Source organism: Magnolia sinica, chromosome 17 (genome assembly GCF_029962835.1).
Source record: "Magnolia sinica isolate HGM2019 chromosome 17, MsV1, whole genome shotgun sequence".
NCBI lineage: Eukaryota > Viridiplantae > Streptophyta > Magnoliopsida > Magnoliales > Magnoliaceae > Magnolia > Magnolia sinica.
In genome coordinates, this window is record NC_080589.1 from 40,978,883 (window position 1) to 40,993,704 (window position 14,822).

A 14,822-nucleotide genomic window follows, 5' to 3' on the forward strand; every position below is an offset into this window, starting at 1 on the left:
AGGTTTCTTCTCCATATCGTCAACCAAGACTTAGAAAACTGACAGAGCACTTGGGAGAGACTCGTGCTTTTCAAAGTCTAAGCATGTGGTTACAATTGGATTCTTTCGACCTGCATTCCAATATGGTCGTGGATTGTTAATCAATAATAAGATGGTCTTGTAAAATCTAACATGAGTCATAATTGTAATACACAGTGGATCGGGGTTGTAATCCACGAAGGGTTGTGTTTATCACGAATTCTAAAGGAACATGGCTATCATGCTACACCCACATAATAAGTGGGCCACGATACACTGACCCTGTCAACCACGATCCATTCGGCATATCGACACCGATCACAATAACGTTCGTGCTTGTCATGCTATACATATCGTTATAGTAATATACATTGGGTCGTGGTTCACAGCCACAACCCACATAACATAATAACCACCATACACTATCCCTGTCAACCATTACTTTGCTTTGCCATTTATATTGACTGAGCTGCACTGAACTTGTAGATGTACTCGTTGAGTGGCGATGGAGGGGCCCAGTGAAGAAGATTCAAAACCAGTAAAAAAAAGGGTTAAGGATAAAAAGTAAAGGGGTCCCAGAGAAGAAGCTCCAATATATAGTCGGCGTTCCATACGGGCACAAGCGGTTAATGTTCTACGTTTGGAATGGTAAGCGTCCGTTGATGTTCTGCGTTTGGAATCGTAAGTATCTGTAAAAGCGTCCATTGATGTTTTACGATTGGAATCGTAAGCATCGGTAAAAGCGTCCGTTAATGTTCTGCGTTTGGAATCATAAGTGTCCGTAAAAGCGTCCATTGATGTTCTACAATTGGAAACGTAAGCGTCCAAGATATAGTCAGTGTTACGTAAGTCACATCAAACTATAGATATTCTCTGATCCGCACCATCCATTTTATCTGTAACATCAAGAAACAGACCCAAAGAATGGTCAAAATATTCGAATCCAATGGACCACAACAGTTCAACCAATTGATTCCGTAAAATCTCATAATTTCTCATATTTAAGCAGTGTGGGCCACTGATGGCTGGATACGTGTTACTCATAAGATTTTCAAAGGAATCCATCATCCATGAACAATTTCAATGGATTAGATTCAATTTATGATGGGTCATAGACTTGAATCAGATGATCGACGATTAATGTTCTGCGTTTGGAATCGTAAGCGAACTTCCCGCCTTTAGCACGCCATCTTTAGTGTATGTACATGCGACATATTAATTCAGTACAAACTAAGATATATGGAGTCCATAGTGATATATAAACGTCATCTAAAGTGACCATCGTATGTAATGTATGTGTATAAAGGCATATCATAAAAGTAAGTTTTATCAGGTGGATGTACGGCCTACGTAGTTCTCAACACCTTCTAACCGTTTATTTCGGTGTGATCAACTACGCGATATATATAATGAAAACCACGATATATATCGTCATGTCAACTGGGACCCATCAAACATTGACACCACGACCCATATAACATAATAACCATAATACAGTGTTTTGGGCAAGAGACTTGGGCTTCAAACTGGATATGGTGAGGGCTTTCGTTGTCATAACTTTATCAAAGTCATCTCTACCTTGCACAATAACAAACACGACCCTTCGTAGATGACAACCACGATCCTTCAAGTTGTCAATAGATCGTTGTTGACTCTTTCTATTTTTTTTAGTGGTTTTCATGCAAAATGATTGTGGTTGTTATGATATATGGATCGTGGCTGTCAAAGTTACATGGGTCATGGTGTCAGTTTTTATGGTCATGGTTTTCATGTTTTATGGATCATTATTTTCGTATTATGCAGATCGTTGTTGTCATGTCATATAGATCGTGGTTTTCATGTATTATGGATCGTGGTTGTCGTGTTTTATGGATCGCTGTTGTCATGTTACAAAATATCGAGTTCGTTTGCCTGGAAGCCAAAATAGGCCATTTTACATTAGCCTAGAATATGGATCGTGGTTGTAATGTTGTATAGGTCGTGATTGTCATGAAATATGGATCATGTATGTCATGTTATACGGGTCGTGGTTATCATGTTGCATGGAACGTGGTTGACGATTCACATGCGTCGTGGTTCTCATATTTGTAATGGATCGTGGTTATCATCTGTACCAGATCGATGTTGACAACCACTGCACTTAGTAAAGCACAACCGATTAACATGACAACCACGATCCATATATCACAAAAATCACGACCTATGTTATGTACATTATTCCAATCTTTGGGTTCGTAGTTCATATGCATAAAGTCTCTTGATTATCATCCACATTGGTTCGTGTTTGTCATGATACATGGGTCCCTGCTGTCATTGTATATGGGTCAGGGTTATGAGGTTGTATAGGTCATGGTTATCATGATACATGGACCCTGGATGATATGTGAGTCATTGTTGTCGTGTTATATGGGTCATGGTATACGTTAATCATTGGTCGTAGTTGATATGGGTTGTGGCTGTAATGTTAAATAGGTCGTGGTCACAGTTGTAATGAATCGTGGTTGTCATCCTTGTTGATCCGGTGTTGACAACCACGATCCTAATGAGAAACACGACCCATATAATATTTCAATCACAATCCTTTTGTCATGACAATAATGACCCGTTGTTAAGTTCACGTTTTCCTATATGGGTCGTGGTTCAAACACACAATGGATCGTGCTTAGCATTCATATTGGAAACTGGTTAATATGCAGCAAAGTTCATGAGTTAATAAGTATATTACCGTTCATATTACCTTATTACAAGCAATAAAAACAATAAGTCATCATCAGCCTTGGCCTCATCCTCGGCCAGCAGGGACAAAAGTGCATTGACGCCGGTTGTCACCTATTCATTTGCATCTCTAGCATCTGGGTGTTAGCCTATCTTCTTGCTGGGATGTAATAAAAAACCTTCTTGGTTCTCCGATCAGATCTTCTAGTTTCTGGAGGCTTCATATTCTCACATAAAACTTTCACTTCGGCTGAAATGTCCCTTGCGTCTTCTCAAGCACTATATAAACTGACCGCATGTATACTTCATTTCTCTTAGATTCACTACATCAGTCATTCCCCGTGTGCGGTGACTTGTAACTCATCTACTGAAATCACGACACATTGTGTCTTTCGCACTTCCGAGTTGCATCACCGTACACGACTTTAATTATAAAATTGAATTCAACCGACGCAGTCTTCATAATCTTATGGTAATGAAGCACACCGGGTCGTAATATTATGGTAATGAAGCACACTGGATCATGGTTCTCATACACGTTGGGTCGTGGTAATGAAGAACATTGGGTCGTAGTTGTATCCAGTGTCATATCCCTGACAAGCACGATCCATATAACATCACAACCGCAGTCATGACAAGTAGCAGTCACGATCTAAATACCGTCACAAACATGATGCCATAATTGTCTATCATCCAATGGTGGAGGTTTGAACGTTACACTCCCTATCACGTGACCACCAAAGTACCTCGGCTTCTCGAGCCTGTTCTTCCTTTACCTTGGCAAATGCCTACAGTTGAAATAAAATAAAATAAAACCTCGTAGTGGAAGAGGCTTTCAGATGAGCGAAATGACAAGGAGAAACAATGTCACTCTCTAGCTGTTGGTCCCTGGATCTTGGCTTCTCTAGGAAAACAAAAGAAGAAGAATGAGAGGGTCTTTCAAATGTACATAAGTGCGACATTTGCCCCTTCTGAAGCTTGTGGTGCAGGTGATCGATAGTCTATGGGCCCCACCATGATGTATGTGCTTCGTCCAGGCCGTTCATCCAGTTTAAAATATCATTTTATGGCTTGAACCAAAAAATGAGAGTGATGTAACTCCCCGGTGGACCACACTACAGGAAAATTATAATTATTGGATATCCACCACTAAAATCCTCCTAGGGCCCACTGTGAATGGAGTATTGCTCGTTTTTGGTCTCTTACCATAAAATGATCTGTAGAAATATATGGACGGCATGGATGAAACACGTACGTGGTGGTGGGGCCCACAAAGCGCTGAGCTCCAGCCATTGGCCGGTGTCCCGAGGAGTAGTCGATCCGTCCATTTCTCGGGGGTTGCAACAGCAGGTGACTTCTGCTTCACTCCACGACCGTACAAGTCCTAAACCAAGGTCAGGGGTATTTTCATCTGAAACAATCTCCAAAAGCTGTCAGAAGGCCCTTCTAGGAATATATGGAGTGTCGTAGCGTTCTAGGTAATTTGCCCAACCTTCGGGTGAGTACGGTCAATTTTCCTTATTAATCCCATATTACACTCGGATGGGAATGACTCTACTTGGGTCATGCTTGAGTTTGGGAGAAAGAATTAGAGGTAGTTTCCGTTTTGAATACAAAGTGTGGAAGAAGCTTTTGCTTTGGTTTCAACGCGGTTTGCAAGGGATTAATGGAATGTGACTGATTGTTAGGGCAAAGTGAGCTTCATCATGATATTTATAAGGGATCCACTTCATTTGTTAGTTTAAGAAGGTCATGTTGGGCCACGAGACTAAATATGAAGTTGATCTAAGGCTTAGGTAAGCTTATCTTGAAATTTCTCCTAATGGGTGTTAAAACGGACTTAATCTTAATTAGCGGTTCACTTTCAATGATCGGGGCCTAATTTTGGAAAAAATGTGTAGTTAAGATAGGTGAATGGTTAGACAAATTTTGGTGGTTGATCGATGGTGGGAGAAGCCTACATCTAAAATTTCACCCTTTGTGCCAAAAGGAAGGAATTGGCTTCAACATTCAATGGTGTAGGATCATAGATCAGGGTCTAAATTTTGTATAACCTTTTATTCATATGATGCCAAAGTGTAGTCTAAATTTGATTTGCAATGGACAGTAGGAAGTGGTTAGATCTGAAGATCCAGATTTATATAGAGTTGGTACGCCTCAAAAGGATAACTTCACACCTAAGGAAAAAGCCAAAGTGGGGTTTTCCTATTTCACACTTGGTCTATATAATGGGCAATCCAAGTCATTCATATGAATAAAAATATCCTACAACGACTACCTACAAGCTTTCCATAGTCAATGGACACCAAAATCAACGATTAAGGGGTTGATTTGTTAATTGGGCCACTTTTACAATGATCTAATGAATGAAAATCGATATGTTTGGTTAATTTATGATACATAGGCATGATATATAATTTCACATCAAACGGATCATGAGAACCATGTTATCTAGGATTCAAGGGTCTAGGTTAATGGCATTTTCGTGATTATTATTGATATAAGAGTTTTGAAAAATGTAATGGTTCTACATAGTTATAGGCACATTTCTAAGAAATTCTTACAAAAGAACTTATATCTAAATCATTATGAATAAAGATTTATTCACCAAATTAATTAGGGAATGTACATATATCAAACCACATAATGGATGGTTAGATGACATTTTAAAAAATAGTAGAACTTGATGGTTAGTACTCTGACCATGTATACAGGTAGATGTATGGTCAATTTCATAAATAGATGAACACAAAATAGGTTTTTGGAGTGATCGAGAGGTAGAACATGTGTACCGTTAAATTAAAGTAACTTGTTCACAAGTGTAAGTTCCTCGTATTGTAGTTTTAAAGGTGGGTTAAGCATATTCATAGGTGGTGAATAATATAAACAGATCAGAATCTCAATCTGATATGTGTACGAACGGATGTGGATATCAGATAGTTAGTTTACTATGTTCGGGTGGTCCAAAATCAAAGTGGACGGTTAGATGTATCTATCTAACAGTGAATATTTGATTGAGCAATTTGTTATGATGGAGAGACAAGGATACTTAATTATATGATGATCTTGTCCTAAAAATCAACGATCGGATGACTTGATCTATGGATGAAGATTATTCTCAAAGGTTATATTCACGTTGAAAAATAGATGTAAGGTTAAGATAGTTAAATTGGTATCATAGACATGTACATACTAAGTTAAACTTCATGGTAACACTTGAGAACTTTCACTACTCGGGTATTGAAAAGTTCAAGGTGTTACAGTCCGACCTATAATAGCTCGAGGATTTTTTATTATAGTTATTAATGGTCGAGTGGAAGTAGGGAATGGTGACAGATTAGGATGATTAGGCGAGCGATACTTCTTGTCAAAAGGAAGGTCAAGATTATTCAGTTTCTCTCTACCCCACCACCATTTATTCCAGCACTTCTTGAAATGGATTCTTTTTTCCGTTTTAAGCCTTCTTCGATCTCTTCTAAATAATCTTTAATGGTAAGACCAGGTTGGTACTTTTTTTAAAAGTATTTTTCAAAGAAAGATATGGCCTCAGCCGAGAAGGTACCTGATGGTCAACGAGGCTTAACTATCATCGGCAATGGTCGATCCTCCTTTGTTGGAGATGGTTCGAGAGGATCTACATGCTGAAAAGAGAGTATAGGAATTTTGGGAGGCAGACTTGGAAGATTTTCCAAATTAGATGTCCTCTGGGAGCCATTCTCCGATGAGTAATGGGTGCTGGAGTGACCCAGTCCTCCTCCATGACCTCTCGGCTAACTGTGGCAGTAGCCTCGATTGAAGGAGCTCGAGTAGGAGAGGTAGTGGTCGATCGTGTTTTGGGCCGACTTGTCATCCTCTTGGCAGTAGGAACAAGCAGTAGGGTAGCACCTCCTTTCCGTGTCCTCATTTCTTTCATCTCCAGTTGGGAAATGAACTGCTATGTGAGCTCGGTCATACTCTTGCCACCCAACAGTCTATCATAATGGAGATCCCACCAGGAGATGAAGCTATCCAATGCTCTAGGAAAATTTGGATAGCTTGGAATCACCAAGGCAAGTTCCTCTTTATGGTAATAGTTGTTGAGAGATACATAGAGTGCTGGATTGGTCAATATGAGCCGGTCAAAGGGAGGCTGATTGAGAGTTTTGTGAGTAAGAGGGCACGGGATGCATTGCATAAGAGGAAATTATCACGTGAGCAATGTCGAATAGTACTGCTCGATCCCAGCCTTTGCATTTTTCCCTGTCTTGATCATTCCCCCATAAGCAAGATCTCATTCAAGAATGTAGCTAGCCCATGCCTGATGCGACCGACGAGCTGAATTTTCATCATCCTGTGCAAATTGTCCTGTCAGCCACCCTGGTCTGTATGCCCCATCTTTGGAAAAGGGCATAAAATATTGGCTTTCTCTGGTCAAATCAAGGGTAAAGAAAACCAGGAAATATTTCTCAACTGCCAGGTTCTCTGAAAAGAAGTGGAGAATTTTCTCTCTAAAAGAAGAATATGGCCTTTCTGTGTGTATCGCATCACTAAAGAGAGAAGGTCAGAAATATGCAAAGAACCACATTCGTACGAGCCAAAGCGGTCCTCCTGCTAAGTATACTCCTTTGTGAGTAGCCTCGTATAGTCCTCGATATAAATGGTCGAGGACATAAGGTGCCAAGGCAATTCTGTAACCTTGTGCCAAATGTTCAGCAAAAGAAACATATTCTGCAATGACCTGCTGTGCGCTCATGCACAAGAGGTGTCTGCGGATCCAAAGAAGAAGAAAGGTCATGTGCTCATCATCATTGACCGGACCTTCAAACTTGTGGTAGGACTTCATGAAATTGGTGTAACTTTTATTGGCCATGCTTGGGTAATTCTTAGGCCATTTAGAGGTAGCACCCACGTAAAACTGCATGTCGAAGGGCAGCAGCTCGGTCAGATGACAGATATTTTTGATGGTGGGGCTCATCGGACCATAACTGAAAAGAAAGGTATTGGTCAATGTACTCTAAAATGATGAAAGAGCGAGAAGAAGAGTCGAATTGGTTGTATACTCTTTGAGAGAGAGTTTTATACATTCATAGATGCCGATCCTTTTCCACGATGCTTCAAACTAAGAATATATCCAGACAAACTAAGTTTCCCAATCTTGAAGGGGCTTCAGCCAGGTCTGAGGTGTCTTCAAAGCATTTGCCACATCTGGGATGGATCCAGATTGGATCAATATCTCTTCTCCCTGAAAAATCAGGAAGAAGGGATTCAGAGGATGGACTTCATCGGCCGAGACTTTTAAAGAGAATGCCGGACTAAGGCAAAGAACATCTTCGCTTAAGGGAGATTTGAAAATGGTACTCTCTGTGCATTTCTTCGAAAGAAGATCCATCATCACCATAATATCTTTCTGATCAAAGGATGGGCTGGATAATGAAGAGGAAACCATTGTAGGAGAATTGTTTATAAGCAGAGATTTTGAGAAGGAGATTGTGAAAGGAAGAGAATTTGAAAGGCGTAAACTCAAATAGTTCAAAGTAGTGTTTATATAAACAAAAGGAGAGGCTGATTTATTGCGAAATCATGATTATTTTGGCAGAACAGCTAGAAGAGACACGTGTAAATAGGGGATTCGTTTGACACCTTGATTTAACACGACCGAGACTAACAATAACGGTCGAAGGTGGTTCGTATTTAGGTAACATGTGTGAGCATTCATGACGGCATTAATGAAGCATCAAACATCGCTATCACTTTCCCCAAAAGGACAGCAACGAGGGGGGCAATGTTCATACCCGTCGGCCGAATCATGTTTCAGCCAATCAAGGCGGAGTATGTGTGATTTTTATGGATATGCATGGGTGCCAAAGGATTTTACCTAGATATTTACGATGATTCTTTAGAAAGTGGAGCCATAACATATTGATTGCGACCGAACGACACTAAAATGGTCGAGAAGGGTAAGACTAAATTTGCACGATTGCTGGACAAGTGGCTAAAGGAGAAGCAAGAACGTGGGAGCGTCTAGAATCCAAGTAATGGGAAATGGATACAATAATCGTCGGAACATGGGAAGGATCCAAAATAGCTGGATTAGAGCTATAAATATAAGAAGATTACAGCAAAATAATTCATCTCATACCAAACCAATCAAACTAACATATATCTTTCAATTATCTTTGTAATTATCCTGTCAATTTGCATTCCTTAGTATAATCATTTACTTTCCCTATTGAGTAAATTACTTTTCTTAGTATAATTGTTTTCTTTCTGAACTTGCCATTTACATTCTGTAGTATAATCCATAGCATTAATCCAGTAGCTGATAACTTTATCTATAATTGGAGTTTACACTTGCACACTGGACTTCACCCAATCATCAGAGTATCCTTCAGCAGCTAACAGTGGCCGACTGTAAGGATTTCTTTCTTATTTCATTTAATTTCTACTAAAAAGTCATTTCGTATGAAAGGCGAAGGAGTAACCCACCATCAGAGGACGAACCCTACCCTCTAACTATCACCTGATCCATTTACACATTCAGCAAATGGCTGAATAGGTGACCGATCTTCTCAAATTTCGGTCATACTCTGCGTCTGCCTACTTCGGCGCTCAAGGTCATTGTTGTTTGGCTTGAATTGGAGTTGCAATCCCAATTCTGGCATGCCCACAACCACCAGTGCTAGGAAAGAAACGAACGAACAATAACTACGACAAACAACTACTCATCCATCATCAATGCATATACCATTAATTCACCATTCATTAAATCATCACCATAATCGATATTAACACTACCATAATCACCATCAATTAGATCATATCCATCATTTCAACCAATAACTCACCATTATCACCATCATGTTACCACACATGTATCATATTCTCAACCATCAATAGTTGCACCCCACCAAGGTGTGACCCCCACATTGACCTTGGACTACATGCAAGGCACGCGGTCCTATGGTTCAAGCATGAGTCTTACTTAGTGAACAACTAAGTTCAATCAAAGGGATAAACTTCTAACCATAAGGCTTTCACAACTGGGCAGCCAAATCTGTTCACTAAACATTTCATAAGTTAGATAACACCCATTTACAAAACATGCCAGGCGGGCCTCATTAGATGAAGGGTAAGGCCCGTACAAGACAAGCTATATAAGATGGCCCACCAAAGGTTTTGGGCCCAACAGCACCTGGAAGTTCATTTTTAGGGTTTAGATGTTTCATTAAATGCATTGGGAAGGTGGTGGACCCCACTGATGTGGCCCCATATGAATTTTATGCCAAATAATTTTTTTGTGAAAAAAGTGGTCCTGGGCCATTTTTTTAGCCAGTTTCATGATCATGTGGAGCCCACATCCGGTGAAAAGAAATATCCAATTGATATCTCTATGTATGGTCTTTAAAACCCATAAATCAGGCCTCATTGGTTGACTGTGCACAATTTACGGTGATGGCCCAAACATGGGTTCTTGGAGAAACTATGCCAGAAATATAGTGTAGAAATAGTTTTAGCCTAATGTTGAGTATGTCCCATAATCACATGGGACTACCTTTCAGTGTGTCGTCAGGTGCCATGGGTAGTCCTATATGTCGACTTCAAAACTCATAAGGACTATTTTTACATACATAATTTGTGGTGCAAGGCCAAATGTGAGAATTTTAATTTTCTGCGCTGAATTTTCTGCACAACTGTGCCAGACCCCATTTTAAGATCCACTCCCCAATCATGTGGGGTCATAAATGGCCCAAGTAAAATATTATTTCTCCAACTATAGGTATAGTCTAGAATTTTCAGGTAGTGGCCCATGCCTATGAAATTACAGTAAGGGCCGCTATAGTAAAAGTAGGAATAGGTCAAAGTGTCCTAGAGGGGGGTGAATAGGACTTTTAAAAAATTTTATGCCAATTTGAAATCCTATTAACCTAATCTTGATCTAATATGCAACCATCAATATATACTCATTTCAACTCTAATGGCTTCCAAGCCAAGTAGAGGATCCAATCACACGACTGCTCAATATTTAAACAAGATATAGTAACTAGCCTATGATGATGGATGAACTATGTGAAAGTGTGTGGGATGTGATTCTTATCAGTTCTGGATAATCATGTTATCATGCTTCATGTGAACATTCAAAGTAAACATAGTAAAATAATATGCAAATAGCAATCCCAAACACAGTGGTATATAGTGGTTCGGTTATGTGCCTACTCCACTCCCGACGGACGCACTCAACCCTCGAGTGTACCGAATTTCACTATCTGAGGTTTTAAATCAGGTTCACCTCTAACCATTACAACCTACACTAGCTCGACTCTAGGACCTACACAAGGAACCTAGACATGCCTACACAAGGCAAAAGTTTATGCCCTACACAAGAGCAAAAGTCCTACACAAAGCACCTAGGTTTTATGCCTTACACAAGAGCAAAGGATCCACACAAGGAACCTCGATTTTATGCCCTACACAAGACAAAAGGATCCACACAAGGAACTTAAGTTTTATGCCCTACACAAGAGTAAAGGATCCACATAAGGAACCTAGGTTTTATGCCCTACACAAGAGTAAAGGATCCACACAAGGAACCTAGGTTTTATGCCCTACATAAGAGCAAAGGATCCACACAAAGAACCTAGGTTCAAAGAACCTAGGTTTTAGACCACACAAGTCAAGGATCCACACAAGGACCCTAGTTTAGGCTACACAGGCCAAGGATCCACACAAGGACCCTAGTTTTTAGACTACATAGGTCAAGGATCCACAAAAGAACCCTAGTTTACGCCACACAGGCCAAGGATCCACACAAGGACCCTAGTTTATGCCACACAAGCCAAGGACCTACACAAAGGACCTGAATTTATGCCCTACATAAGAGAAAAGGTCCTACACTAAGAACCTAAATGTACTCTCCCATCGAAGGCCTCCTATAAGGGCTTGTAAGGGGTGAGATGTACCTATGACCCAATCCTATACAAGGAATGATCAACAAGGTCTCTAGACTCTAATGACTTACAAATAAGTAGATGAGCCCCGTTCTACATGTTGATGAAGATGATCACCCTTGATGACAGAGATTCTTCAACTCCCTTGCTCTGCAACACTAATGATACTCCAATGTAAGGCAACGGGTTGAGTCAAGGTTATGTTGGAATCTACTCTAATGAATGTTACTCATTTAAGAGATGGAGTAATTTCAAGCTCTTTAATCATTCAAGGAATCCCAGCTCAATGATTTACCATCAAAATGGTAGTTGGATGATCCTTGAACGGGAAAGTTCATTCACCAATCCACTCTATTAAATATCAATGATGAGGGTGGATTAGGAATGAACTCCCATGAGAAAAAGGGCTTAGGGAAGGTGATATGCAATTACTCTCTCAAAGCTCTCTCTCTTTTTCTCAATACAGCAATCAAGAACAAGCTCTCCTTATAAAGGCAAAAAGCTCCAACGAAAATAAAACTGTCAATTTCTGACTGAGTTCGATGTCACCGAACATATACTTTCGATGTCATCGAATATCGGTTTGATGATACAAACTCAACTGTAAAACATTCCTGGAACTTTTTAATAGATGATCGATGTCATCGAACTTGATTCAATGTCATCGAGATTTGAACTTCGATGCCATCGAATTATGGTTTGATTCCTCGATATTATATGTGACTTTACACAAGAGCTTGCTGGACAAATAAAAGGCTAACTACGATCTCATCGATTCTGATTCAATGTCATCGAAATTCAAATTTCGATGTCATCGAATTCCATTTCGATTCATTGTTCTTTTTAGAAGATATTCCTTAAAAGCTCGCTAGACACTTCTTTGTCCTATTTCGATTTCATCGAGATTCCCTCGATATCATTGAAATTTGACTATCAATATCATCGAGGCTGTCTCGATTCCTCGAACATTTTCATTAATTTTCCTATTGTGTTTGTTGAACAAAATTCGTCCACATTCGATATCATTGAACACTGTTCAATGTTATCAAATTTTGAATTTTGATAACATCAAATCTCATTCGATTACTTGAGCAATATCAGAATATTTTCCTGGAAGATTTGCTAGATAATGCTCTAAGTCCTTCGATATCATCGACCGACCTTCAATGTCATTGATTACTGATGTTCGATATCATCAAATGTATGTTCGATCTATCGAGCATTTGGTCCAAATTACTTTGTGGTTGCTGGACATAAAAAGGCATAATTCGATGTCATCGAGTACTGTCTGATATCATCGATCATGAGCATTCAATAATATTGACACAGACTCGATATCATCGAGTTCAACTGAAAAACTTAGAAAAAATTTCCTGTTTAAAACTTAAGTTTTTAGACTTTTAATTCCTAGGTTGTTCTAAGTCTTTTAAGGCATTATATACCTGAGTGTTTTATGACATGGATGTGAGGCTTATTTTTCCTTTGACGAGCTCGGAGTACACATCCAGTTGAGGCAATGGCTTGAACGTTCTTCATATGGAGCTCACTTGACTCATCAACTAAAACCTCACGTTAATTGACAAACCAGGGCACTTTCAACCTTTCTTACATGGGGTCCACTATTGTGGCCCAAAGTTGGTTCAAAACCTTGAAAATTAGCTATATAGTTTCAAGAATGGATCTGTCCCAACTTTGGGTCAACTTCTCAAACACTTGGGGGCTATTCCTGATGAATTTGTGGGACATCCCAATACTCATAGATATAAAATAAACATCCCCATGGTGGGACCCTTTTCTACAGAGCATGGGGCCCACCATGAGATGTCAAAGAGGCCTACATGCAATACAGTTAGGTACTTGGAAATATTTTAACAAACAAAAAAAGTGCAAAAGAAAGGAAATAGATCTAATGGCAAGTAGGGCCCAACGCAGGCAACAATGTTTTCAATATTGACGATATTAGCCAATATATCCCACGATATATCTTGTATCCCACCTGTGTGATACGAAACGCACAGGTAGTGCTGATATATTCCACATGTTCGATCCAGTGAGCATTTTCAATTTCTGATCCTTTTTTTTGTTGAAATCATCTTAAATCAGTGTCAAATTGTTACAAATCCACTGGTTCTTCATGTTTTGCATGAAAAATCATGGAGTTGGAGCTTTGATTTCGATATCCATTAGTTCTTCATATTCTCCATTTTTGTTTTCAAAATTTTCCTTCAACCAACAATCCATTGAGACTAATTTCAAAGTATTTTGGAGTAATTGATGAAATGATCATCACATACACTCTACTTTCAAATTTTGAGTTTAGGTGGTCCGATTGGGGAATATTGGGGAAAATTCAAAATTTCCTCAATTTCTCCCAAATTGCTTGCAATGTTGCACTCCAAACATGAAATCAAGCATGTATGAGGGTTGATCTATTGATTTGTTAACTCCTTGTCATTTTTCAGAAAATAAAATTTATTTTTTAATTAAAATATTTTTTTTTTTTCAAAATTTCCATTTAACCAACTGTCAATTGAGACTAATTTCGAAGTATTTAGGAGTGTTTGATGAAATGATCATCACATACACTCTAAATGTTATGTATTCAATTTGAATATAGCTAAATTAGTTCAAGCAGTCAATGCATAACTTAAGACCCTATACAAAGGAAACCTAGCATGTGCACTTTTTTTTTTGAGATGTTATGATCTAAAAGTGTGTATTAAGGTCTTTTTTAACAATCCTTGAAGTTTCATTGAAAAATTCAACCATTTTCTCAAAGTTTCCCAAAAAGTGCAATAAATTACCCGATACAAACAATATATCCAGTGCGATAACCAATACGTATCTATATCCCAAGGATACGATATGTAATGCGATACCGATATTTCAAACACTAGCTGGCAAAGCATAGATAAGACACACACATCAATGCACATGAATGTCCAGATTAGATGAACTAATAAAACACATAAATCACAAGTGGTCCCACTCCCAGGTGGGTCCACAATAAGAGAATGAATGTTATGGACAACATTCATACAACATATACATCAAGTAACACATGAAATGTGTTAATCAAATCTCTATGATCAAATTCTTTGTTAGAAAATCTGAGCCAACGAATGGTTTGAGAATACATCATTTATGCTACATAAAGGTGTCCAG